Below are 25,527 nucleotides of genomic sequence, written 5' to 3' on the forward strand. Positions count from 1 at the left end.
GATATGAAACTTATGCCAATGGATACAGAAGCATGTGCCCTATAAGATGGAACCAAATTTGCGAAATTTGGACACTTTTCAGGCCTTTTATTCTCCAATATAGGCAGCTGTCTTTGTGCGGAAAGGGTACTATCTCAATGATTGGAAACGGAAAGAAAGCAGTACGGTAAGATTTAGTGCCTTCTTTCGTGTATATTTCCCTAAATACAGAAACTGTTGAAATGAAACTTACACCAATGGATGCAGGAACATGTGCCCTCTTGGATGACCCCAAGTTTGCCAGATTTCGACAATTTTCAGGCCTTTAGTGCACCAATATAGGCAGTTATCGTTGCGGGGAAAGCGTACTATGGATCTGTGGACAAAGGGAAAAAGTAAGCATTACGATAAGAAGCCCTCTCTTCTTTTGTATCTATTTCACGAACAACGGCAAATGTGGATTTGAAACTTATGCCAATGGATACAGAAGCATGTGCCCTATCAGATGGCACCAAACTTGCGAGATTTGGACACTTCTCAGGCCTTTTATACTCCAATATAGGCAGCTGTCTTTGTGCAGAAAGGGTACTCTCTCCATGATTGGAAACGGAAAAGAAAGCAGTACGGTAAGATTTAGTGCCTTCTTTCGTGTATATTTCCCTAAATACAGAAACTGTTGAAATGAAACTTACACCAATGGATGCAGGAACATGTTTCCTCTTGGGTGACCCCACGTTTGTCAGATTTTGACAATTTTGAGGCCTTTAGTGCACCAATATAGGCAGTTATCGTTGCGGGGAAAGCGTACTCTGGATCTGTGGACAAAGGGAAAAAGTAAGCATTACGATAAGAAGCCCTCTCTTCTTTTGTATCTATTTCACGAACAACGGCAAATGTGGATATGAAACTTATGCCAATGGATAGAAGAGCATGTACGCTATCCGATGGCACCAGGTTTGCAAGATTCGGACACTTTTCAGGCCTTTTATGCTCCAATATAGGCAGCTGTCTTTGCGCAGAAAGTGTACTCTATCCATGATAGGAAACGGAAAGAAAGCAGTACGGTAAGATTAAGTGCCTTCTTTCGTGTATATTTCCCTAAATACAGAAACTGTTGAAATGAAACTTATACCAATGGATGCAAGAACATCTGCCCTCTCGGATGACCCCACGTTTGCCAGATTTCGACAATTTTCAGGCCTTAAGTGCACCAATATAGGCAGTTATCGTTTGGCGGAAAGCGTACTCTGGATCTGTGGACAAAGGGAAAAAGTAAGCATTACGATAAGAAGCCCTCTATTCTTTTATATGTATTTCCCGAAAAACGGCAAATGTAGATATAAAACTCATGCCAATGGATAGAAGACCATGTACCCTATCCGATGGCACCAGGTTTGCGAGATTTGGACACTTTTCAGGCCTTTTATGCTCCAATATAGGCAGCTGTCTTTGCGCAGAAAGTGTACTCTATCCATGATAGGAAACGGAAAGAAAGCAGTACGGTAAGATTTAGTGCCTTCTTTCGCGTATATTTCACTAAATACAGAAACTGTTGAAATGAAACTTACACCAATGGATGCAGGAACATGTGCCCTCTCGGATGACCCCACGTTTGCCAGATTTCGACAATTTTTAGGCCTTTAGTGCACCAATATAGGCAGTTATCGTTGCGGGGAAAGCGTACCCTTGATCTGTGGACAAAGGGAAACAGTAAGCATTACGATAAGAAGCCCTCTCTTCTTTTGTATCTATTTCACGAACAACGGCAAATGTGGATATGAAACTTATGCCAATGGATACAGAAGCATGTGCCCTATCAGATGACACCAAATTTGCGAGATTTGGACATTTCTCAGGCCTTTTATGCTCCAATATAGGCAGCTGTCTTTGTGCGGAAAGGGTACTATCTCCATGATTGGAAACGGAAAGAAAGCAGTACGGTAAGATTTAGTGCCTTCTTTCGTGTATATTTCCCTAAATACAGAAACTGTTGAAATGAAACTTACACCAATGGATGCAGGAACATGTGCCCTCTCGGATGACCCCAAGTTTGCCAGATTTCGACAATTTTCAGGCCTTTAGTGCACCAATATAGGCAGTTATCGTTGCGGGGAAAGCGTACTATGGATCTGTGGACAAAGGGAAAAAGTAAGCATTACGATAAGAAGCCCTCTCTTCTTTTGTATCTATTTCACGAACAACGGCAAATGTGGATATGAAACTTATGCCAATGGATACAGAAGCATGTGCCCTATCAGATGGCACCAAACTTGCGAGATTTGGACACTTCTCAGGCCTTTTATACTCCAATATAGGCAGCTGTCTTTGTGCAGAAAGGGTACTCTCTCCATGATTGGAAACGGAAAAGAAAGCAGTATGGTAAGATTTAGTGCCTTCTTTCGTGTATATTTCCCTAAATACAGAAACTGTTGAAATGAAACTTACACCAATGGATGCAGGAACATGTTTCCTCTTGGGTGACCCCACGTTTGTCAGATTTTGACAATTTTGAGGCCTTTAGTGCACCAATATAGGCAGTTATCGTTGCGGGGAAAGCGTACCCTTGATCTGTGGACAAAGCGAAACAGTAAGCATTACGATAAGAAGCCCTCTCTTCTTTTGTATCTATTTCACGAACAACGGCAAATGTGGATATGAAACTTATGCCAATGGATACAGAAGCATGTGCCCTATCAGATGACACCAAATTTGCGAGATTTGGACACTTCTCAGGCCTTTTATGCTCCAATATAGGCAGCTGTCTTTGTGCGGAAAGGGTACTATCTCCATGATTGGAAACGGAAAGAAAGCAGTACGGTAAGATTTAGTGCCTTCTTTCGTGTATATTTCCCTAAATACAGAAACTGTTGAAATGAAACTTACACCAATGGATGCAGGAACATGTGCCCTGTCAGTTGACCCCACGTTTGCCAGATTTCGACAATTTTCAGGCCTTTAGTGCACCAATATAGGCAGTTATCGTTGCGGGGAAAGCGTACTATGGATCTGTGGACAAAGGGAAAAAGTAAGCATTACGATAAGAAGCCCTCTCTTCTTTTGTATCTATTTCACGAACAACGGCAAATGTGGATATGAAACTTATGCCAATGGATACAGAAGCATGTGCCCTATCAGATGGCACCAAACTTGCGAGATTTGGACACTTCTCAGGCCTTTTATACTCCAATATAGGCAGCTGTCTTTGTGCAGAAAGGGTACTCTCTCCATGATTGGAAACGGAAAAGAAAGCAGTACGGTAAGATTTAGTGCCTTCTTTCGTGTATATTTCCCTAAATACAGAAACTGTTGAAATGAAACTTACACCAATGGATGCAGGAACATGTTTCCTCTTGGATGACCCCACGTTTGTCAGATTTCGACAATTTTGAGGCCTTTAGTGCACCAATATAGGCAGTTATCGTTGCGGGGAAAGCGTACTCTGGATCTGTGGACAAAGGGAAAAAGTAAGCATTACGATAAGAAGCCCTCTCTTCTTTTGTATCTATTTCACGAACAACGGCAAATGTGGATATGAAACTTATGCCAATGGATAGAAGAGCATGTACGCTATCCGATGGCACCAGGTTTGCAAGATTCGGACACTTTTCAGGCCTTTTATGCTCCAATATAGGCAGCTGTCTTTGCGCAGAAAGTGTACTCTATCCATGATAGGAAACGGAAAGAAAGCAGTACGGTAAGATTAAGTGCCTTCTTTCGTGTATATTTCCCTAAATACAGAAACTGTTGAAATGAAACTTACACCAATGGATGCAAGAACATCTGCCCTCTCGGATGACCCCAAGTTTGCCAGATTTCGACAATTTTCAGGCCTTAAGTGCACCAATATAGGCAGTTATCGTTTGGCGGAAAGCGTACTCTGGATCTGTGGACAAAGGGAAAAAGTAAGCATTACGATAAGAAGCCCTCTATTCTTTTATATGTATTTCCCGAAAAACGGCAAATGTGGATATGAAACTCATGCCAATGGATAGAAGACCATGTACCCTATCCGATGGCACCAGGTTTGCGAGATTTGGACACTTTTCAGGCCTTTTATGCTCCAATATAGGCAGCTGTCTTTGCGCAGAAAGTGTACTCTATCCATGATAGGAAACGGAAAGAAAGCAGTACGGTAAGATTTAGTGCCTTCTTTCGCGTATATTTCCCTAAATACAGAAACTGTTGAAATGAAACTTACACCAATGGATGCAGGAACATGTGCCCTCTTAGATGACCCCACGTTTGCCAGATTTCGACAATTTTTAGGCCTTTAGTGCACCAATATAGGCAGTTATCGTTGCGGGGAAAGCGTACCCTTGATCTGTGGACAAAGGGAAACAGTAAGCATTACGATAAGAAGCCCTCTCTTCTTTTGTATCTATTTCACGAACAACGGCAAATGTGGATATGAAACTTATGCCAATGGATACAGAATCATGTGCCCTATCAGATGACACGAAATTTGCGAGATTTGGACACTTGTCCGGCCTTTTGTGCTCCAATATAGGCAGCTGTCTTTGTGCGGAAAGGGTACTATCTCCATGATTGGAAACGGAAAGAAAGCAGTACGGTAAGATTTAGTGCCTTCTTTCGTGTATATTTCCCTAAATACAGAAACTGTTGAAATGAAACTTACACCAATGGATGCAGCAACATGTTTCCTCTTGGGTGACCCCACGTTTTCCAGATTTCGACAATTTTCAGGCCTTAAGTGCACCAATATAGGCAGTTATCGTTGCGGGGAAAGCGTACTCTGGATCAGTGGACAAAGGGAAAAAGTAAGCATTACGATAAGAAGCCCTCTATTCTTTTATATGTATTTCCCGAAAAACGGCAAATGTAGATATAAAACTCATGCCAATGGATAGAAGACCATGTACCCTATCCGATGGCACCAGGTTTGCGAGATTTGGACACTTTTCAGGCCTTTTATGCTCCAATATAGGCAGCTGTCTTTGCGCAGAAAGTGTACTCTATCCATGATAGGAAACGGAAAGAAAGCAGTACGGTAAGATTTAGTGCCTTCTTTCGCGTATATTTCACTAAATACAGAAACTGTTGAAATGAAACTTACACCAATGGATGCAGGAACATGTGCCCTCTCGGATGACCCCACGTTTGCCAGATTTCGACAATTTTTAGGCCTTTAGTGCACCAATATAGGCAGTTATCGTTGCGGGGAAAGCGTACCCTTGATCTGTGGACAAAGGGAAACAGTAAGCATTACGATAAGAAGCCCTCTCTTCTTTTGTATCTATTTCACGAACAACGGCAAATGTGGATATGAAACTTATGCCAATGGATACAGAAGCATGTGCCCTATCAGATGACACCAAATTTGCGAGATTTGGACACTTCTCAGGCCTTTTATGCTCCAATATAGGCAGCTGTCTTTGTGCGGAAAGGGTACTATCTCCATGATTGGAAACGGAAAGAAAGCAGTACGGTAAGATTTAGTGCCTTCTTTCGTGTATATTTCCCTAAATACAGAAACTGTTGAAATGAAACTTACACCAATGGATGCAGGAACATGTGCCCTGTCAGTTGACCCCACGTTTGCCAGATTTCGACAATTTTCAGGCCTTTAGTGCACAAATACAGGCAGCTATCGTTGCGGGGAAAGCGTACTCTGGATCGGTGGACAAAGGGAAAAAGTAAGCATTATGATAAGAAGCCCTCTCTTCTTTCGTATCTATTTCACGAACAACGGCAAATGTGGATATGAAACTTATGCCAATGGATACAGAAGCATGTGCCCTATAAGATGGAACCAAATTTGCGAAATTTGGAGACTTGTCCGGCCTTTTATTCTCCAATATAGGCAGCTGTCTTTGTGCGGAAAGGGTACTATCTCAATGATTGGAAACGGAAAGAAAGCAGTACGGTAAGATTCAGTGCCTTCTTTCGTGTATATTTCCCTAAATACAGAAACTGTTGAAATGAAACTTACACCAATGGATGCAGGAACATGTGCCCTCTTGGATGACCCCAAGTTTGCCAGATTTCGACAATTTTCAGGCCTTTAGTGCACCAATATAGGCAGTTATCGTTGCGGAGAAAGCGTACTATGGATCTGTGGACAAAGGGAAAAAGTAAGCATTACGATAAGAAGCCCTCTCTTCTTTTGTATCTATTTCACGAACAACGGCAAATGTGGATATGAAACTTATGCCAATGGATACAGAAGCATGTGCCCTATCAGATGGCACCACACTTGCGAGATTTGGACACTTCTCAGGCCTTTTATACTGCAATATAGGCAGCTGTCTTTGTGCAGAAAGGGTACTCTCTCCATGATTGGAAACGGAAAAGAAAGCAGTACGGTAAGATTTAGTGCCTTCTTTCGTGTATATTTCCCTAAATACAGAAACTGTTGAAATGAAACTTACACCAATGGATGCAGGAACATGTTTCCTCTTGGGTGACCCCACGTTTGTCAGATTTTGACAATTTTGAGGCCTTTAGTGCACCAATATAGGCAGTTATCGTTGCAGGGAAAGCGTACTCTGGATCTGTGGACAAAGGGAAAAAGTAAGCATTACGATAAGAAGCCCTCTCTTCTTTTGTATCTATTTCACGAACAACGGCAAATGTGGATATGAAACTTATGCCAATGGATAGAAGAGCATGTACGCTATCCGATGGCACCAGGTTTGCAAGATTCGGACACTTTTCAGGCCTTTTATGCTCCAATATAGGCAGCTGTCTTTGCGCAGAAAGTGTACTCTATCCATGATAGGAAACGGAAAGAAAGCAGTACGGTAAGATTAAGTGCCTTCTTTCGTGTATATTTCCCTAAATACAGAAACTGTTGAAATGAAACTTACACCAATGGATGCAAGAACATCTGCCCTCTCGGATGACCCCAAGTTTGCCAGATTTCGACAATTTTCAGGCCTTAAGTGCACCAATATAGGCAGTTATCGTTTGGCGGAAAGCGTACTCTGGATCTGTGGACAAAGGGAAAAAGTAAGCAATACGATAAGAAGCCCTCTATTCTCTTATATACGTATTTCCCGAAAAACGGCAAATGTGGATATGAAACTCATGCCAATGGATAGAAGACCATGTACCCTATCCGATGGCACCAGGTTTGCGAGATTTGGACACTTTTCAGGCCTTTTATGCTCCAATATAGGCAGCTGTCTTTGCGCAGAAAGTGTACTCTATCCATGATAGGAAACGGAAAGAAAGCAGTACGGTAAGATTTAGTGCCTTCTTTCGCGTATATTTCCCTAAATACAGAAACTGTTGAAATGAAACTTACACCAATGGATGCAGGAACATGTGCCCTCTTAGATGACCCCACGTTTGCCAGATTTCGACAATTTTTAGGCCTTTAGTGCACCAATATAGGCAGTTATCGTTGCGGGGAAAGCGTACCCTTGATCTGTGGACAAAGGGAAACAGTAAGCATTACGATAAGAAGCCCTCTCTTCTTTTGTATCTATTTCACGAACAACGGCAAATGTGGATATGAAACTTATGCCAATGGATACAGAATCATGTGCCCTATCAGATGACACGAAATTTGCGAGATTTGGACACTTGTCCGGCCTTTTATGCTCCAATATAGGCAGCTGTCTTTGTGCGGAAAGGGTACTATCTCCATGATTGGAAACGGAAAGAAAGCAGTACGGTAAGATTTAGTGCCTTCTTTCGTGTATATTTCCCTAAATACAGAAACTGTTGAAATGAAACTTACACCAATGGATGCAGCAACATGTTTCCTCTTGGGTGACCCCACGTTTTCCAGATTTCGACAATTTTCAGGCCTTAAGTGCACCAATATAGGCAGTTATCGTTGCGGGGAAAGCGTACTCTGGATCAGTGGACAAAGGGAAAAAGTAAGCATTACGATAAGAAGCCCTCTATTCTTTTATATGTATTTCCCGAAAAACGGCAAATGTAGATATAAAACTCATGCCAATGGATAGAAGACCATGTACCCTATCCGATGGCACCAGGTTTGCGAGATTTGGACACTTTTCAGGCCTTTTATGCTCCAATATAGGCAGCTGTCTTTGCGCAGAAAGTGTACTCTATCCATGATAGGAAACGGAAAGAAAGCAGTACGGTAAGATTTAATGCCTTCTTTCGTGTATATTTCCCTGAATACAGAAACTGTTGAAATGAAACTTACACCAATGGATGCAGGAACATGTGCCCTGTCAGTTGACCCCACGTTTGCCAGATTTCGACAATTTTTAGGCCTTTAGTGCACCAATATAGGCAGTTATCGTTGCGGGGAAAGCGTACCCTTAATCTGTGGACAAAGGGAAACAGTAAGCATTACGATAAGAAGCCCTCTCTTCTTTTGTATCTATTTCACGAACAACGGCAAATGTGGATATGAAACTTTTGCCAATGGATACAGAAGCATGTGCCCTATCAGATGACACCAAATTTGCGAGATTTGGACACTTGTCCGGCCTTTTATGCTCCAATATAGGCAGCTGGCTTTGTGCAGAAAGGGTACTCTCTCCATGATTGGAAACGGAAAAGAAAGCAGTACGGTAAGATTTAGTGCCTTCTTTCGTGTATATTTCCCTAAATACAGAAACTGTTGAAATGAAACTTACACCAATGGATGCAGCAACATGTTTCCTCTTGGGTGACCCCACGTTTGCCAGATTTCGACAATTTTCAGGCCTTTAGTGCACAAATACAGGCAGTTATCGTTGCGGGGAAAGCGTACTCAGGATCTGTGGACAAAGGGAAAAAGTAAGCATTACGATAAGAGGCAATCTCTTCTTTCGTATCTATTTCACGAACAACGGCAAATGTGGATATGAAACTTATGCCAATGGATACAGAAGCATTGCCCTATAAGATGGCACCAAATTTGCGAGATTTGGACACTTGTCCGGCCTTTTATGCTCAAATATAGGCAGCTGTCTTTGTGCGGAAAGGGTACTATCTCAATGATTGGAAACGGAAAGAAAGCAGTACGGTAAGATTTAGTGCCTTCTTTCGTGTATATTTCCCTAAATACAGAAACTGTTGAAATGAAACTTACACCAATGGATGCAGGAACATGTTTTTCTCTTGGATGACCCCACGTTTGCCAGATTTTGACAATTTTCAGGCCTTTAGTGCACCAATATAGGCAGCTATCGTTGCGGGGAAAGCGTACTCTGGATCTGTGGACAAAGGGAAAAAGTAAGCATTACGATAAGAAGCCCTCTCTTCTTTTGTATCTATTTCACGAAAAACGGCAAATGTGGATATGAAACTTATGCCAATGGATACAGAAGCATTGCCCTATCAGATGACACCAAATTTGCGAGATTTGGACATTTTTCAGGCCTTTTATGCTCCAATATAGGCAGCTGTCTTTGCGCAGAAAGTGTACTCTATCCATGATAGGAAACGGAAAGAAAGCAGTACGGTAAGATTTAATGCCTTCTTTCGTGTATATTTCCCTAAATACAGAAACTGTTGAAATGAAACTTACACCAATGGATGCAGGAACATGTGCCCTGTCAGTTGACCCCACGTTTGCCAGATTTCGACAATTTTTAGGCCTTTAGTGCACCAATATAGGCAGTTATCGTTGCGGGGAAAGCGTACCCTTAATCTGTGGACAAAGGGAAACAGTAAGCATTACGATAAGAAGCCCTCTCTTCTTTTGTATCTATTTCACGAACAACGGCAAATGTGGATATGAAACTTTTGCCAATGGATACAGAAGCATGTGCCCTATCAGATGACACCAAATTTGCGAGATTTGGACACTTCTCAGGCCTTTTATGCTCCAATATAGGCAGCTGTCTTTGTGCGGAAAGGGTACTATCTCCATGATTGGAAACGGAAAGAAAGCAGTACGGTAAGATTTAGTGCCTTCTTTCGTGTATATTTCCCTAAATACAGAAACTGTTGAAATGAAACTTACACCAATGGATGCAGGAACATGTGCCCTGTCAGTTGACCCCACGTTTGCCAGATTTCGACAATTTTCAGGCCTTTAGTGCACAAATACAGGCAGCTATCGTTGCGGGGAAAGCGTACTCTGGATCGGTGGACAAAGGGAAAAAGTAAGCATTATGATAAGAAGCCCTCTCTTCTTTCGTATCTATTTCACGAACAACGGCAAATGTGGATATGAAACTTATGCCAATGGATACAGAAGCATGTGCCCTATAAGATGGAACCAAATTTGCGAAATTTGGAGACTTGTCCGGCCTTTTATTCTCCAATATAGGCAGCTGTCTTTGTGCGGAAAGGGTACTATCTCAATGATTGGAAACGGAAAGAAAGCAGTACGGTAAGATTTAGTGCCTTCTTTCGTGTATATTTCCCTAAATACAGAAACTGTTGAAATGAAACTTACACCAATGGATGCAGGAACATGTGCCCTCTTGGATGACCCCAAGTTTGCCAGATTTCGACAATTTTCAGGCCTTTAGTGCACCAATATAGGCAGTTATCGTTGCGGAGAAAGCGTACTATGGATCTGTGGACAAAGGGAAAAAGTAAGCATTACGATAAGAAGCCCTCTCTTCTTTTGTATCTATTTCACGAACAACGGCAAATGTGGATATGAAACTTATGCCAATGGATACAGAAGCATGTGCCCTATCAGATGGCACCACACTTGCGAGATTTGGACACTTCTCAGGCCTTTTATACTCCAATATAGGCAGCTGTCTTTGTGCAGAAAGGGTACTCTCTCCATGATTGGAAACGGAAAAGAAAGCAGTACGGTAAGATTTAGTGCCTTCTTTCGTGTATATTTCCCTAAATACAGAAACTGTTGAAATGAAACTTACACCAATGGATGCAGGAACATGTTTCCTCTTGGGTGACCCCACGTTTGTCAGATTTTGACAATTTTGAGGCCTTTAGTGCACCAATATAGGCAGTTATCGTTGCGGGGAAAGCGTACTCTGGATCTGTGGACAAAGGGAAAAAGTAAGCATTACGATAAGAAGCCCTCTCTTCTTTTGTATCTATTTCACGAACAACGGCAAATGTGGATATGAAACTTATGCCAATGGATAGAAGAGCATGTACGCTATCCGATGGCACCAGGTTTGCAAGATTCGGACACTTTTCAGGCCTTTTATGCTCCAATATAGGCAGCTGTCTTTGCGCAGAAAGTGTACTCTATCCATGATAGGAAACGGAAAGAAAGCAGTACGGTAAGATTAAGTGCCTTCTTTCGTGTATATTTCCCTAAATACAGAAACTGTTGAAATGAAACTTACACCAATGGATGCAAGAACATCTGCCCTCTCGGATGACCCCAAGTTTGCCAGATTTCGACAATTTTCAGGCCTTAAGTGCACCAATATAGGCAGTTATCGTTTGGCGGAAAGCGTACTCTGGATCTGTGGACAAAGGGAAAAAGTAAGCATTACGATAAGAAGCCCTCTATTCTTTTATATGTATTTCCCGAAAAACGGCAAATGTGGATATGAAACTCATGCCAATGGATAGAAGACCATGTACCCTATCCGATGGCACCAGGTTTGCGAGATTTGGACACTTTTCAGGCCTTTTATGCTCCAATATAGGCAGCTGTCTTTGCGCAGAAAGTGTACTCTATCCATGATAGGAAACGGAAAGAAAGCAGTACGGTAAGATTTAGTGCCTTCTTTCGCGTATATTTCCCTAAATACAGAAACTGTTGAAATGAAACTTACACCAATGGATGCAGGAACATGTGCCCTCTTAGATGACCCCACGTTTGCCAGATTTCGACAATTTTTAGGCCTTTAGTGCACCAATATAGGCAGTTATCGTTGCGGGGAAAGCGTACCCTTGATCTGTGGACAAAGGGAAACAGTAAGCATTACGATAAGAAGCCCTCTCTTCTTTTGTATCTATTTCACGAACAACGGCAAATGTGGATATGAAACTTATGCCAATGGATACAGAATCATGTGCCCTATCAGATGACACGAAATTTGCGAGATTTGGACACTTGTCCGGCCTTTTATGCTCCAATATAGGCAGCTGTCTTTGTGCGGAAAGGGTACTATCTCCATGATTGGAAACGGAAAGAAAGCAGTACGGTAAGATTTAGTGCCTTCTTTCGTGTATATTTCCCTAAATACAGAAACTGTTGAAATGAAACTTACACCAATGGATGCAGCAACATGTTTCCTCTTGGGTGACCCCACGTTTTCCAGATTTCGACAATTTTCAGGCCTTAAGTGCACCAATATAGGCAGTTATCGTTGCGGGGAAAGCGTACTCTGGATCAGTGGACAAAGGGAAAAAGTAAGCATTACGATAAGAAGCCCTCTATTCTTTTATATGTATTTCCCGAAAAACGGCAAATGTAGATATGAAACTTATGCCAATGGATACAGAAGCATTGCCCTATAAGATGGCACCAAATTTGCGAGATTTGGACACTTGTCCGGCCTTTTATGCTCAAATATAGGCAGCTGTCTTTGTGCGGAAAGGGTACTCTATCCATGATAGGAAACGGAAAGAAAGCAGTACGGTAAGATTTAGTGCCTTCTTTCGCGTATATTTCACTAAATACAGAAACTGTTGAAATGAAACTTACACCAATGGATGCAGCAACATGTGCCCTCTCGGATGACCCCACGTTTGCCAGATTTCGACAAATTTTAGGCCTTTAGTGCACCAATATAGGCAGTTATCGTTGCGGGGAAAGCGTACCCTTGATCTGTGGACAAAGGGAAACAGTAAGCATTACGATAAGAAGCCCTCTCTTCTTTTGTATCTATTTCACGAACAACGGCAAATGTGGATATGAAACTTATGCCAATGGATACAGAAGCATGTGCCCTATCAGATGACACCAAATTTGCGAGATTTGGACACTTCTCAGGCCTTTTATGCTCCAATATAGACAGCTGTCTTTGTGCGGAAAGGGTACTATCTCCATGATTGGAAACGGAAAGAAAGCAGTACGGTAAGATTTAGTGCCTTCTTTCGTGTATATTTCCCTAAATACAGAAACTGTTGAAATGAAACTTACACCAATGGATGCAGGAACATGTGCCCTGTCAGTTGACCCCACGTTTGCCAGATTTCGACAATTTTTAGGCCTTTAGTGCACCAATATAGGCAGTTATCGTTGCGGGGAAAGCATACCCTTAATCTGTGGACAAAGGGAAACAGTAAGCATTACGATAAGAAGCCCTCTATTCTTTTGTATCTATTTCACGAACAACGGCAAATGTGGATATGAAACTTTTGCCAATGGATACAGAAGCATGTGCCCTATCAGATGACACCAAATTTGCGAGATTTGGACACTTGTCCGGCCTTTTATGCTCCAATATAGGCAGCTGTCTTTGCGCAGAAAGTGTACTCTATCCATGATAGGAAACGGAAAGAAAGCAGTACGGTAAGATTTAGTGCCTTCTTTCTGTTATATTTCCCTAAATACAGAAATTGTTGAAATGAAACTTACACCAATGGATGCAGCAACATGTTTCCTCTTGGATGACCCCACGTTTGCCAGATTTCGACAATTTTCAGGCCTTTAGTGCACAAATACAGGCAGTTATCGTTGCGGGGAAAGCGTACTCTGGATCTGTGGACAAAGGGAAAAAGTAAGCATTACGATAAGAAGCAATCTCTTCTTTCGTATATATTTCACGAACAACGGCAAATGTGGATATGAAACTTATGCCAATGGATACAGAAGCATGCGCCCTATAAGATGACACCAAATTTGCGAGATTTGGACACTTGTCCGGCCTTTTATGCTCCAATATAGGCAGCTGTCTTTGTGCGGAAAGGGTACTATCTCAATGATTGGAAACGGAAAGAAAGCAGTACGGTAAGATTTAGTGCCTTCTTTCGTGTATATTTCCCTAAATACAGAAACTGTTGAAATGAAACTAACACCAATGGATGCAGGAACATGTGCCCTCTCGGATGACCCCACGTTTGCCAGATTTCGACAATTTTCAGGCCTTTAGTGCACCAATATAGGCAGCTATCGTTGCGGGGAAAGCGTACCTTTGATCTGTGGACAAATTGAAAAGTAAGCATTACGATAAGAAGCCCTCTATTCTTTCATATGTATTTCCCGAAAAACGGCAAATGTGGATATGAAACTTTTGCCAATGGATAGAAGACCATGTACGCTATCCGATGGCACCAGGTTTGCAAGATTCGGACACTTTTCAGGCCTTTTATGCTCCAATATAGGCAGCTGTCTTTGCGCAGAAAGTGTACTCTATCCATGATAGGAAACGGAAAGAAAGCAGTACGGTAAGATTAAGTGCCTTCTTTCGTGTATATTTCCCTAAATACAGAAACTGTTGAAATGAAACTTACACCAATGGATGCAAGAACATCTGCCCTCTCGGATGACCCCAAGTTTGCCAGATTTCGACAATTTTCAGGCCTTAAGTGCACCAATATAGGCAGTTATCGTTTGGCGGAAAGCGTACTCTGGATCTGTGGACAAAGGGAAAAAGTAAGCATTACGATAAGAAGCCCTCTATTCTTTTATATGTATTTCCCGAAAAACGGCAAATGTGGATATGAAACTCATGCCAATGGATAGAAGACCATGTACCCTATCCGATGGCACCAGGTTTGCGAGATTTGGACACTTTTCAGGCCTTTTATGCTCCAATATAGGCAGCTGTCTTTGCGCAGAAAGTGTACTCTATCCATGATAGGAAACGGAAAGAAAGCAGTACGGTAAGATTTAGTGCCTTCTTTCGCGTATATTTCCCTAAATACAGAAACTGTTGAAATGAAACTTACACCAATGGATGCAGGAACATGTGCCCTCTTAGATGACCCCACGTTTGCCAGATTTCGACAATTTTTAGGCCTTTAGTGCACCAATATAGGCAGTTATCGTTGCGGGGAAAGCGTACCCTTGATCTGTGGACAAAGGGAAACAGTAAGCATTACGATAAGAAGCCCTCTCTTCTTTTGTATCTATTTCACGAACAACGGCAAATGTGGATATGAAACTTATGCCAATGGATACAGAATCATGTGCCCTATCAGATGACACGAAATTTGCGAGATTTGGACACTTGTCCGGCCTTTTGTGCTCCAATATAGGCAGCTGTCTTTGTGCGGAAAGGGTACTATCTCCATGATTGGAAACGGAAAGAAAGCAGTACGGTAAGATTTAGTGCCTTCTTTCGTGTATATTTCCCTAAATACAGAAACTGTTGAAATGAAACTTACACCAATGGATGCAGCAACATGTTTCCTCTTGGGTGACCCCACGTTTTCCAGATTTCGACAATTTTCAGGCCTTAAGTGCACCAATATAGGCAGTTATCGTTGCGGGGAAAGCGTACTCTGGATCAGTGGACAAAGGGAAAAAGTAAGCATTACGATAAGAAGCCCTCTATTCTTTTATATGTATTTCCCGAAAAACGGCAAATGTAGATATAAAACTCATGCCAATGGATAGAAGACCATGTACCCTATCCGATGGCACCAGGTTTGCGAGATTTGGACACTTTTCAGGCCTTTTATGCTCCAATATAGGCAGCTGTCTTTGCGCAGAAAGTGTACTCTATCCATGATAGGAAACGGAAAGAAAGCAGTACGGTAAGATTTAGTGCCTTCTTTCGCGTATATTTCACTAAATACAGAAACTGTTGAAATGAAACTTACACCAATGGATGCAGGAACATGTGCTCTCTCGGATGACCCCACGTTTGCCAGATTTCGACAATTTTTAGGCCTTTAGTGCACCAATATAGGCAGTTATCGTTGCGGGGAAAGCGTACCCTTGATCTGTGGACAAAGGGAAACAGTAAGCATTACGATAAGAAGCCCTCTCTTCTTTTGTATCTATTTCACGAACAACGGCAAATGTGGATATGAAACTTATGCCAATGGATACAGAAGCATGTGCCCTATCAGATGACACCAAATTTGCGAGATTTGGACACTTCTCAGGCCTTTTATGCTCCAATATAGGCAGCTGTCTTTGTGCGGAAAGGGTACTATCTCCATGATTGGAAACGGAAAGAAAGCAGTACGGTAAGATTTAGTGCCTTCTTTCGTGTATATTTCCCTAAATACAGAAACTGTTGAAATGAAACTTACACCAATGGATGCAGGAACATGTGCCCTGTCAGTTGACCCCACGTTTGCCAGATTTCGACAATTTTCAGGCCTTTAGTGCACAAATACAGGCAGCTATCGTTGCGGGGAAAGCGTACTCTGGATCGGTGGACAAAGGGAAAAAGTAAGCATTATGATAAGAAGCCCTCTCTTCTTTCGTATCTATTTCACGAACAACGGCAAATGTGGATATGAAACTTATGCCAATGGATACAGAAGCATGTGCCCTATAAGATGGAACCAAATTTGCGAAATTTGGAGACTTGTCCGGCCTTTTATTCTCCAATATAGGCAGCTGTCTTTGTGCGGAAAGGGTACTATCTCAATGATTGGAAACGGAAAGAAAGCAGTACGGTAAGATTTAGTGCCTTCTTTCGTGTATATTTCCCTAAATACAGAAACTGTTGAAATGAAACTTACACCAATGGATGCAGGAACATGTGCCCTCTTGGATGACCCCAAGTTTGCCAGATTTCGACAATTTTCAGGCCTTTAGTGCACCAATATAGGCAGTTATCGTTGCGGAGAAAGCGTACTATGGATCTGTGGACAAAGGGAAAAAGTAAGCATTACGATAAGAAGCCCTCTCTTCTTTTGTATCTATTTCACGAACAACGGCAAATGTGGATATGAAACTTATGCCAATGGATACAGAAGCATGTGCCCTATCAGATGGCACCACACTTGCGAGATTTGGACACTTCTCAGGCCTTTTATACTGCAATATAGGCAGCTGTCTTTGTGCAGAAAGGGTACTCTCTCCATGATTGGAAACGGAAAAGAAAGCAGTACGGTAAGATTTAGTGCCTTCTTTCGTGTATATTTCCCTAAATACAGAAACTGTTGAAATGAAACTTACACCAATGGATGCAGGAACATGTTTCCTCTTGGGTGACCCCACGTTTGTCAGATTTTGACAATTTTGAGGCCTTTAGTGCACCAATATAGGCAGTTATCGTTGCAGGGAAAGCGTACTCTGGATCTGTGGACAAAGGGAAAAAGTAAGCATTACGATAAGAAGCCCTCTCTTCTTTTGTATCTATTTCACGAACAACGGCAAATGTGGATATGAAACTTATGCCAATGGATAGAAGAGCATGTACGCTATCCGATGGCACCAGGTTTGCAAGATTCGGACACTTTTCAGGCCTTTTATGCTCCAATATAGGCAGCTGTCTTTGCGCAGAAAGTGTACTCTATCCATGATAGGAAACGGAAAGAAAGCAGTACGGTAAGATTAAGTGCCTTCTTTCGTGTATATTTCCCTAAATACAGAAACTGTTGAAATGAAACTTACACCAATGGATGCAAGAACATCTGCCCTCTCGGATGACCCCAAGTTTGCCAGATTTCGACAATTTTCAGGCCTTAAGTGCACCAATATAGGCAGTTATCGTTTGGCGGAAAGCGTACTCTGGATCTGTGGACAAAGGGAAAAAGTAAGCAATACGATAAGAAGCCCTCTATTCTCTTATATACGTATTTCCCGAAAAACGGCAAATGTGGATATGAAACTCATGCCAATGGATAGAAGACCATGTACCCTATCCGATGGCACCAGGTTTGCGAGATTTGGACACTTTTCAGGCCTTTTATGCTCCAATATAGGCAGCTGTCTTTGCGCAGAAAGTGTACTCTATCCATGATAGGAAACGGAAAGAAAGCAGTACGGTAAGATTTAGTGCCTTCTTTCGCGTATATTTCCCTAAATACAGAAACTGTTGAAATGAAACTTACACCAATGGATGCAGGAACATGTGCCCTCTTAGATGACCCCACGTTTGCCAGATTTCGACAATTTTTAGGCCTTTAGTGCACCAATATAGGCAGTTATCGTTGCGGGGAAAGCGTACCCTTGATCTGTGGACAAAGGGAAACAGTAAGCATTACGATAAGAAGCCCTCTCTTCTTTTGTATCTATTTCACGAACAACGGCAAATGTGGATATGAAACTTATGCCAATGGATACAGAATCATGTGCCCTATCAGATGACACGAAATTTGCGAGATTTGGACACTTGTCCGGCCTTTTATGCTCCAATATAGGCAGCTGTCTTTGTGCGGAAAGGGTACTATCTCCATGATTGGAAACGGAAAGAAAGCAGTACGGTAAGATTTAGTGCCTTCTTTCGTGTATATTTCCCTAAATACAGAAACTGTTGAAATGAAACTTACACCAATGGATGCAGCAACATGTTTCCTCTTGGGTGACCCCACGTTTTCCAGATTTCGACAATTTTCAGGCCTTAAGTGCACCAATATAGGCAGTTATCGTTGCGGGGAAAGCGTACTCTGGATCAGTGGACAAAGGGAAAAAGTAAGCATTACGATAAGAAACCCTCTATTCTTTTATATGTATTTCCCGAAAAACGGCAAATGTAGATATAAAACTCATGCCAATGGATAGAAGACCATGTACCCTATCCGATGGCACCAGGTTTGCGAGATTTGGACACTTTTCAGGCCTTTTATGCTCCAATATAGGCAGCTGTCTTTGCGCAGAAAGTGTACTCTATCCATGATAGGAAACGGAAAGAAAGCAGTACGGTAAGATTTAATGCCTTCTTTCGTGTATATTTCCCTGAATACAGAAACTGTTGAAATGAAACTTACACCAATGGATGCAGGAACATGTGCCCTGTCAGTTGACCCCACGTTTGCCAGATTTCGACAATTTTTAGGCCTTTAGTGCACCAATATAGGCAGTTATCGTTGCGGGGAAAGCGTACCCTTAATCTGTGGACAAAGGGAAACAGTAAGCATTACGATAAGAAGCCCTCTCTTCTTTTGTATCTATTTCACGAACAACGGCAAATGTGGATATGAAACTTTTGCCAATGGATACAGAAGCATGTGCCCTATCAGATGACACCAAATTTGCGAGATTTGGACACTTGTCCGGCCTTTTATGCTCCAATATAGGCAGCTGGCTTTGTGCAGAAAGGGTACTCTCTCCATGATTGGAAACGGAAAGAAAGCAGTACGGTAAGATTTAGTGCCTTCTTTCGTGTATATTTCCCTAAATACAGAAACTGTTGAAATGAAACTTACACCAATGGATGCAGCAACATGTTTCCTCTTGGGTGACCCCACGTTTGCCAGATTTCGACAATTTTCAGGCCTTTAGTGCACAAATACAGGCAGTTATCGTTGCGGGGAAAGCGTACTCAGGATCTGTGGACAAAGGGAAAAAGTAAGCATTACGATAAGAGGCAATCTCTTCTTTCGTATCTATTTCACGAACAACGGCAAATGTGGATATGAAACTTATGCCAATGGATACAGAAGCATTGCCCTATAAGATGGCACCAAATTTGCGAGATTTGGACACTTGTCCGGCCTTTTATGCTCAAATATAGGCAGCTGTCTTTGTGCGGAAAGGGTACTATCTCAATGATTGGAAACGGAAAGAAAGCAGTACGGTAAGATTTAGTGCCTTCTTTCGTGTATATTTCCCTAAATACAGAAACTGTTGAAATGAAACTTACACCAATGGATGCAGGAACATGTTTTTCTCTTGGATGACCCCACGTTTGCCAGATTTTGACAATTTTCAGGCCTTTAGTGCACCAATATAGGCAGCTATCGTTGCGGGGAAAGCGTACTCTGGATCTGTGGACAAAGGGAAAAAGTAAGCATTACGATAAGAAGCCCTCTCTTCTTTTGTATCTATTTCACGAAAAACGGCAAATGTGGATATGAAACTTATGCCAATGGATACAGAAGCATTGCCCTATCAGATGACACCAAATTTGCGAGATTTGGACATTTTTCAGGCCTTTTATGCTCCAATATAGGCAGCTGTCTTTGCGCAGAAAGTGTACTCTATCCATGATAGGAAACGGAAAGAAAGCAGTACGGTAAGATTTAATGCCTTCTTTCGTGTATATTTCCCTAAATACAGAAACTGTTGAAATGAAACTTACACCAATGGATGCAGGAACATGTGCCCTGTCAGTTGACCCCACGTTTGCCAGATTTCGACAATTTTTAGGCCTTTAGTGCACCAATATAGGCAGTTATCGTTGCGGGGAAAGCGTACCCTTAATCTGTGGACAAAGGGAAACAGTAAGCATTACGATAAGAAGCCCTCTCTTCTTTTGTATCTATTTCACGAACAACGGCAAATGTGGATATGAAACTTTTGCCAATGGATACAGAAGCATGTGCCCTATCAGATGACACCAAATTTGCGAGATTTGGACACTTCTCAGGCCTTTTATGCTCCAATATAGGCAGCTGTCTTTGTGCGGAAAGGGTACTATCTCCATGATTGGAAACGGAAAGAAAGCAGTACGGTAAGATTTAGTGCCTTCTTTCGTGTATATTTCCCTAAATACAGAAACTGTTGAAATGAAACTTACACCAATGGATGCAGGAACATGTGCCCTGTCAGTTGACCCCACGTTTGCCAGATTTCGACAATTTTCAGGCCTTTAGTGCACAAATACAGGCAGCTATCGTTGCGGGGAAAGCGTACTCTGGATCGGTGGACAAAGGGAAAAAGTAAGCATTACGATAAGAAGCCCTCTCTTCTTTCGTATCTATTTCACGAACAACGGCAAATGTGGATATGAAACTTATGCCAATGGATACAGAAGCATGTGCACTATAAGATGGCACCAAATTTGCGAGATTTGGACACTTGTCCGGCCTTTTATGCTCAAATATAGGCAGCTGTCTTTGTGCGGAAAGGGTACTCTATCCATGATAGGAAACGGAAAGAAAGCAGTACGGTAAGATTTAGTGCCTTCTTTCGCGTATATTTCACTAAATACAGAAACTGTTGAAATGAAACTTACACCAATGGATGCAGCAACATGTGCCCTCTCGGATGACCCCACGTTTGCCAGATTTCGACAAATTTTAGGCCTTTAGTGCACCAATATAGGCAGTTATCGTTGCGGGGAAAGCGTACCCTTGATCTGTGGACAAAGGGAAACAGTAAGCATTACGATAAGAAGCCCTCTCTTCTTTTGTATCTATTTCACGAACAACGGCAAATGTGGATATGAAACTTATGCCAATGGATACAGAAGCATGTGCCCTATCAGATGACACCAAATTTGCGAGATTTGGACACTTCTCAGGCCTTTTATGCTCCAATATAGACAGCTGTCTTTGTGCGGAAAGGGTACTATCTCCATGATTGGAAACGGAAAGAAAGCAGTACGGTAAGATTTAGTGCCTTCTTTCGTGTATATTTCCCTAAATACAGAAACTGTTGAAATGAAACTTACACCAATGGATGCAGGAACATGTGCCCTGTCAGTTGACCCCACGTTTGCCAGATTTCGACAATTTTTAGGCCTTTAGTGCACCAATATAGGCAGTTATCGTTGCGGGGAAAGCATACCCTTAATCTGTGGACAAAGGGAAACAGTAAGCATTACGATAAGAAGCCCTCTATTCTTTTGTATCTATTTCACGAACAACGGCAAATGTGGATATGAAACTTTTGCCAATGGATACAGAAGCATGTGCCCTATCAGATGACACCAAATTTGCGAGATTTGGACACTTGTCCGGCCTTTTATGCTCCAATATAGGCAGCTGTCTTTGCGCAGAAAGTGTACTCTATCCATGATAGGAAACGGAAAGAAAGCAGTACGGTAAGATTTAGTGCCTTCTTTCTGTTATATTTCCCTAAATACAGAAATTGTTGAAATGAAACTTACACCAATGGATGCAGCAACATGTTTCCTCTTGGATGACCCCACGTTTGCCAGATTTCGACAATTTTCAGGCCTTTAGTGCACAAATACAGGCAGTTATCGTTGCGGGGAAAGCGTACTCTGGATCTGTGGACAAAGGGAAAAAGTAAGCATTACGATAAGAAGCAATCTCTTCTTTCGTATATATTTCACGAACAACGGCAAATGTGGATATGAAACTTATGCCAATGGATACAGAAGCATGCGCCCTATAAGATGACACCAAATTTGCGAGATTTGGACACTTGTCCGGCCTTTTATGCTCCAATATAGGCAGCTGTCTTTGTGCGGAAAGGGTACTATCTCAATGATTGGAAACGGAAAGAAAGCAGTACGGTAAGATTTAGTGCCTTCTTTCGTGTATATTTCCCTAAATACAGAAACTGTTGAAATGAAACTAACACCAATGGATGCAGGAACATGTGCCCTCTCGGATGACCCCACGTTTGCCAGATTTCGACAATTTTCAGGCCTTTAGTGCACCAATATAGGCAGCTATCGTTGCGGGGAAAGCGTACCTTTGATCTGTGGACAAATTGAAAAGTAAGCATTACGATAAGAAGCCCTCTATTCTTTCATATGTATTTCCCGAAAAACGGCAAATGTGGATATGAAACTTATGCCAATGGATAGAAGACCATGTACCCTATCCGATGGCACCAGGTTTGCGAGATTTGGACACTTTTCAGGCCTTTTATGCTCCAATATAGGCAGCTGTCTTTGCGCAGAAAGTGTACTCTATCCATGATAGGAAACTGAAAGAAAGCAGTACGGTAAGATTTAATGCCTTCTTTCAGTTATATTTCCCTGAATACAGAAATTGTTGAAATGAAACTTACACCAATGGATGCAGGAACATGTGCCCTGTCAGTTGACCCCACGTTTGCCAGATTTCGACAATTTTTAGGCCTTTAGTGCACCAATATAGGCAGTTATCGTTGCGGGGAAAGCGTACCCTTAATCTGTGGACAAAGGGAAACAGTAAGCATTACGATAAGAAGCCCTCTCTTCTTTTGTATCTATTTCACGAACAACGGCAAATGTGGATATGAAACTTTTGCCAATGGATACAGAAGCATGTGCCCTATCAGATGACACCAAATTTGCGAGATTTGGACACTTGTCCGGCCTTTTATGCTCCAATATAGGCAGCTGGCTTTGTGCAGAAAGGGTACTCTCTCCATGATTGGAAACGGAAAAGAAAGCAGTACGGTAAGATTTAGTGCCTTCTTTCGTGTATATTTCCCTAAATACAGAAACTGTTGAAATGAAACTTACACCAATGGATGCAACAACATGTGCCCTGTCAGTTGACCCCACGTTTGCCAGATTTCGACAATTTTCAGGCCTTTAGTGCACAAATACAGGCAGCTATCGTTGCGGGGAAAGCGTACTCTGGATCGGTGGACAAAGGGAAAAAGTAAGCATTATGATAAGAAGCCCTCTCTTCTTTCGTATCTATTTCACGAACAACGGCAAATGTGGATATGAAACTTATGCCAATGGATACAGAAGCATGTGCCCTATAAGATGGAACCAAATTTGCGAAATTTGGAGACTTGTCCGGCCTTTTATTCTCCAATATAGGCAGCTGTCTTTGTGCGGAAAGGGTACTATCTCAATGATTGGAAACGGAAAGAAAGCAGTACGGTAAGATTTAGTGCCTTCTTTCGTGTATATTTCCCTAAATACAGAAACTGTTGAAATGAAACTTACACCAATGGATGCAGGAACATGTGCCCTCTTGGATGACCCCAAGTTTGCCAGATTTCGACAATTTTCAGGCCTTTAGTGCACCAATATAGGCAGTTATCGTTGCGGAGAAAGCGTACTATGGATCTGTGGACAAAGGGAAAAAGTAAGCATTACGATAAGAAGCCCTCTCTTCTTTTGTATCTATTTCACGAACAACGGCAAATGTGGATATGAAACTTATGCCAATGGATACAGAAGCATGTGCCCTATCAGATGGCACCACACTTGCGAGATTTGGACACTTCTCAGGCCTTTTATACTCCAATATAGGCAGCTGTCTTTGTGCAGAAAGGGTACTCTCTCCATGATTGGAAACGGAAAAGAAAGCAGTACGGTAAGATTTAGTGCCTTCTTTCGTGTATATTTCCCTAAATACAGAAACTGTTGAAATGAAACTTACACCAATGGATGCAGGAACATGTTTCCTCTTGGGTGACCCCACGTTTGTCAGATTTTGACAATTTTGAGGCCTTTAGTGCACCAATATAGGCAGTTATCGTTGCGGGGAAAGCGTACTCTGGATCTGTGGACAAAGGGAAAAAGTAAGCATTACGATAAGAAGCCCTCTCTTCTTTTGTATCTATTTCACGAACAACGGCAAATGTGGATATGAAACTTATGCCAATGGATAGAAGAGCATGTACGCTATCCGATGGCACCAGGTTTGCAAGATTCGGACACTTTTCAGGCCTTTTATGCTCCAATATAGGCAGCTGTCTTTGCGCAGAAAGTGTACTCTATCCATGATAGGAAACGGAAAGAAAGCAGTACGGTAAGATTAAGTGCCTTCTTTCGTGTATATTTCCCTAAATACAGAAACTGTTGAAATGAAACTTACACCAATGGATGCAAGAACATCTGCCCTCTCGGATGACCCCAAGTTTGCCAGATTTCGACAATTTTCAGGCCTTAAGTGCACCAATATAGGCAGTTATCGTTTGGCGGAAAGCGTACTCTGGATCTGTGGACAAAGGGAAAAAGTAAGCATTACGATAAGAAGCCCTCTATTCTTTTATATGTATTTCCCGAAAAACGGCAAATGTGGATATGAAACTCATGCCAATGGATAGAAGACCATGTACCCTATCCGATGGCACCAGGTTTGCGAGATTTGGACACTTTTCAGGCCTTTTATGCTCCAATATAGGCAGCTGTCTTTGCGCAGAAAGTGTACTCTATCCATGATAGGAAACGGAAAGAAAGCAGTACGGTAAGATTTAGTGCCTTCTTTCGCGTATATTTCCCTAAATACAGAAACTGTTGAAATGAAACTTACACCAATGGATGCAGGAACATGTGCCCTCTTAGATGACCCCACGTTTGCCAGATTTCGACAATTTTTAGGCCTTTAGTGCACCAATATAGGCAGTTATCGTTGCGGGGAAAGCGTACCCTTGATCTGTGGACAAAGGGAAACAGTAAGCATTACGATAAGAAGCCCTCTCTTCTTTTGTATCTATTTCACGAACAACGGCAAATGTGGATATGAAACTTATGCCAATGGATACAGAATCATGTGCCCTATCAGATGACACGAAATTTGCGAGATTTGGACACTTGTCCGGCCTTTTATGCTCCAATATAGGCAGCTGTCTTTGTGCGGAAAGGGTACTATCTCCATGATTGGAAACGGAAAGAAAGCAGTACGGTAAGATTTAGTGCCTTCTTTCGTGTATATTTCCCTAAATACAGAAACTGTTGAAATGAAACTTACACCAATGGATGCAGCAACATGTTTCCTCTTGGGTGACCCCACGTTTTCCAGATTTCGACAATTTTCAGGCCTTAAGTGCACCAATATAGGCAGTTATCGTTGCGGGGAAAGCGTACTCTGGATCAGTGGACAAAGGGAAAAAGTAAGCATTACGATAAGAAGCCCTCTATTCTTTTATATGTATTTTCCGAAAAACGGCAAATGTAGATATGAAACTTATGCCAATGGATACAGAAGCATTGCCCTATAAGATGGCACCAAATTTGCGAGATTTGGACACTTGTCCGGCCTTTTATGCTCAAATATAGGCAGCTGTCTTTG

Source organism: Acanthaster planci, linkage group LG05, assembly GCF_054643075.1.
Source record: "Acanthaster planci isolate LZ-2023a linkage group LG05, COTS_SCS, whole genome shotgun sequence".
NCBI lineage: Eukaryota > Metazoa > Echinodermata > Asteroidea > Valvatida > Acanthasteridae > Acanthaster > Acanthaster planci.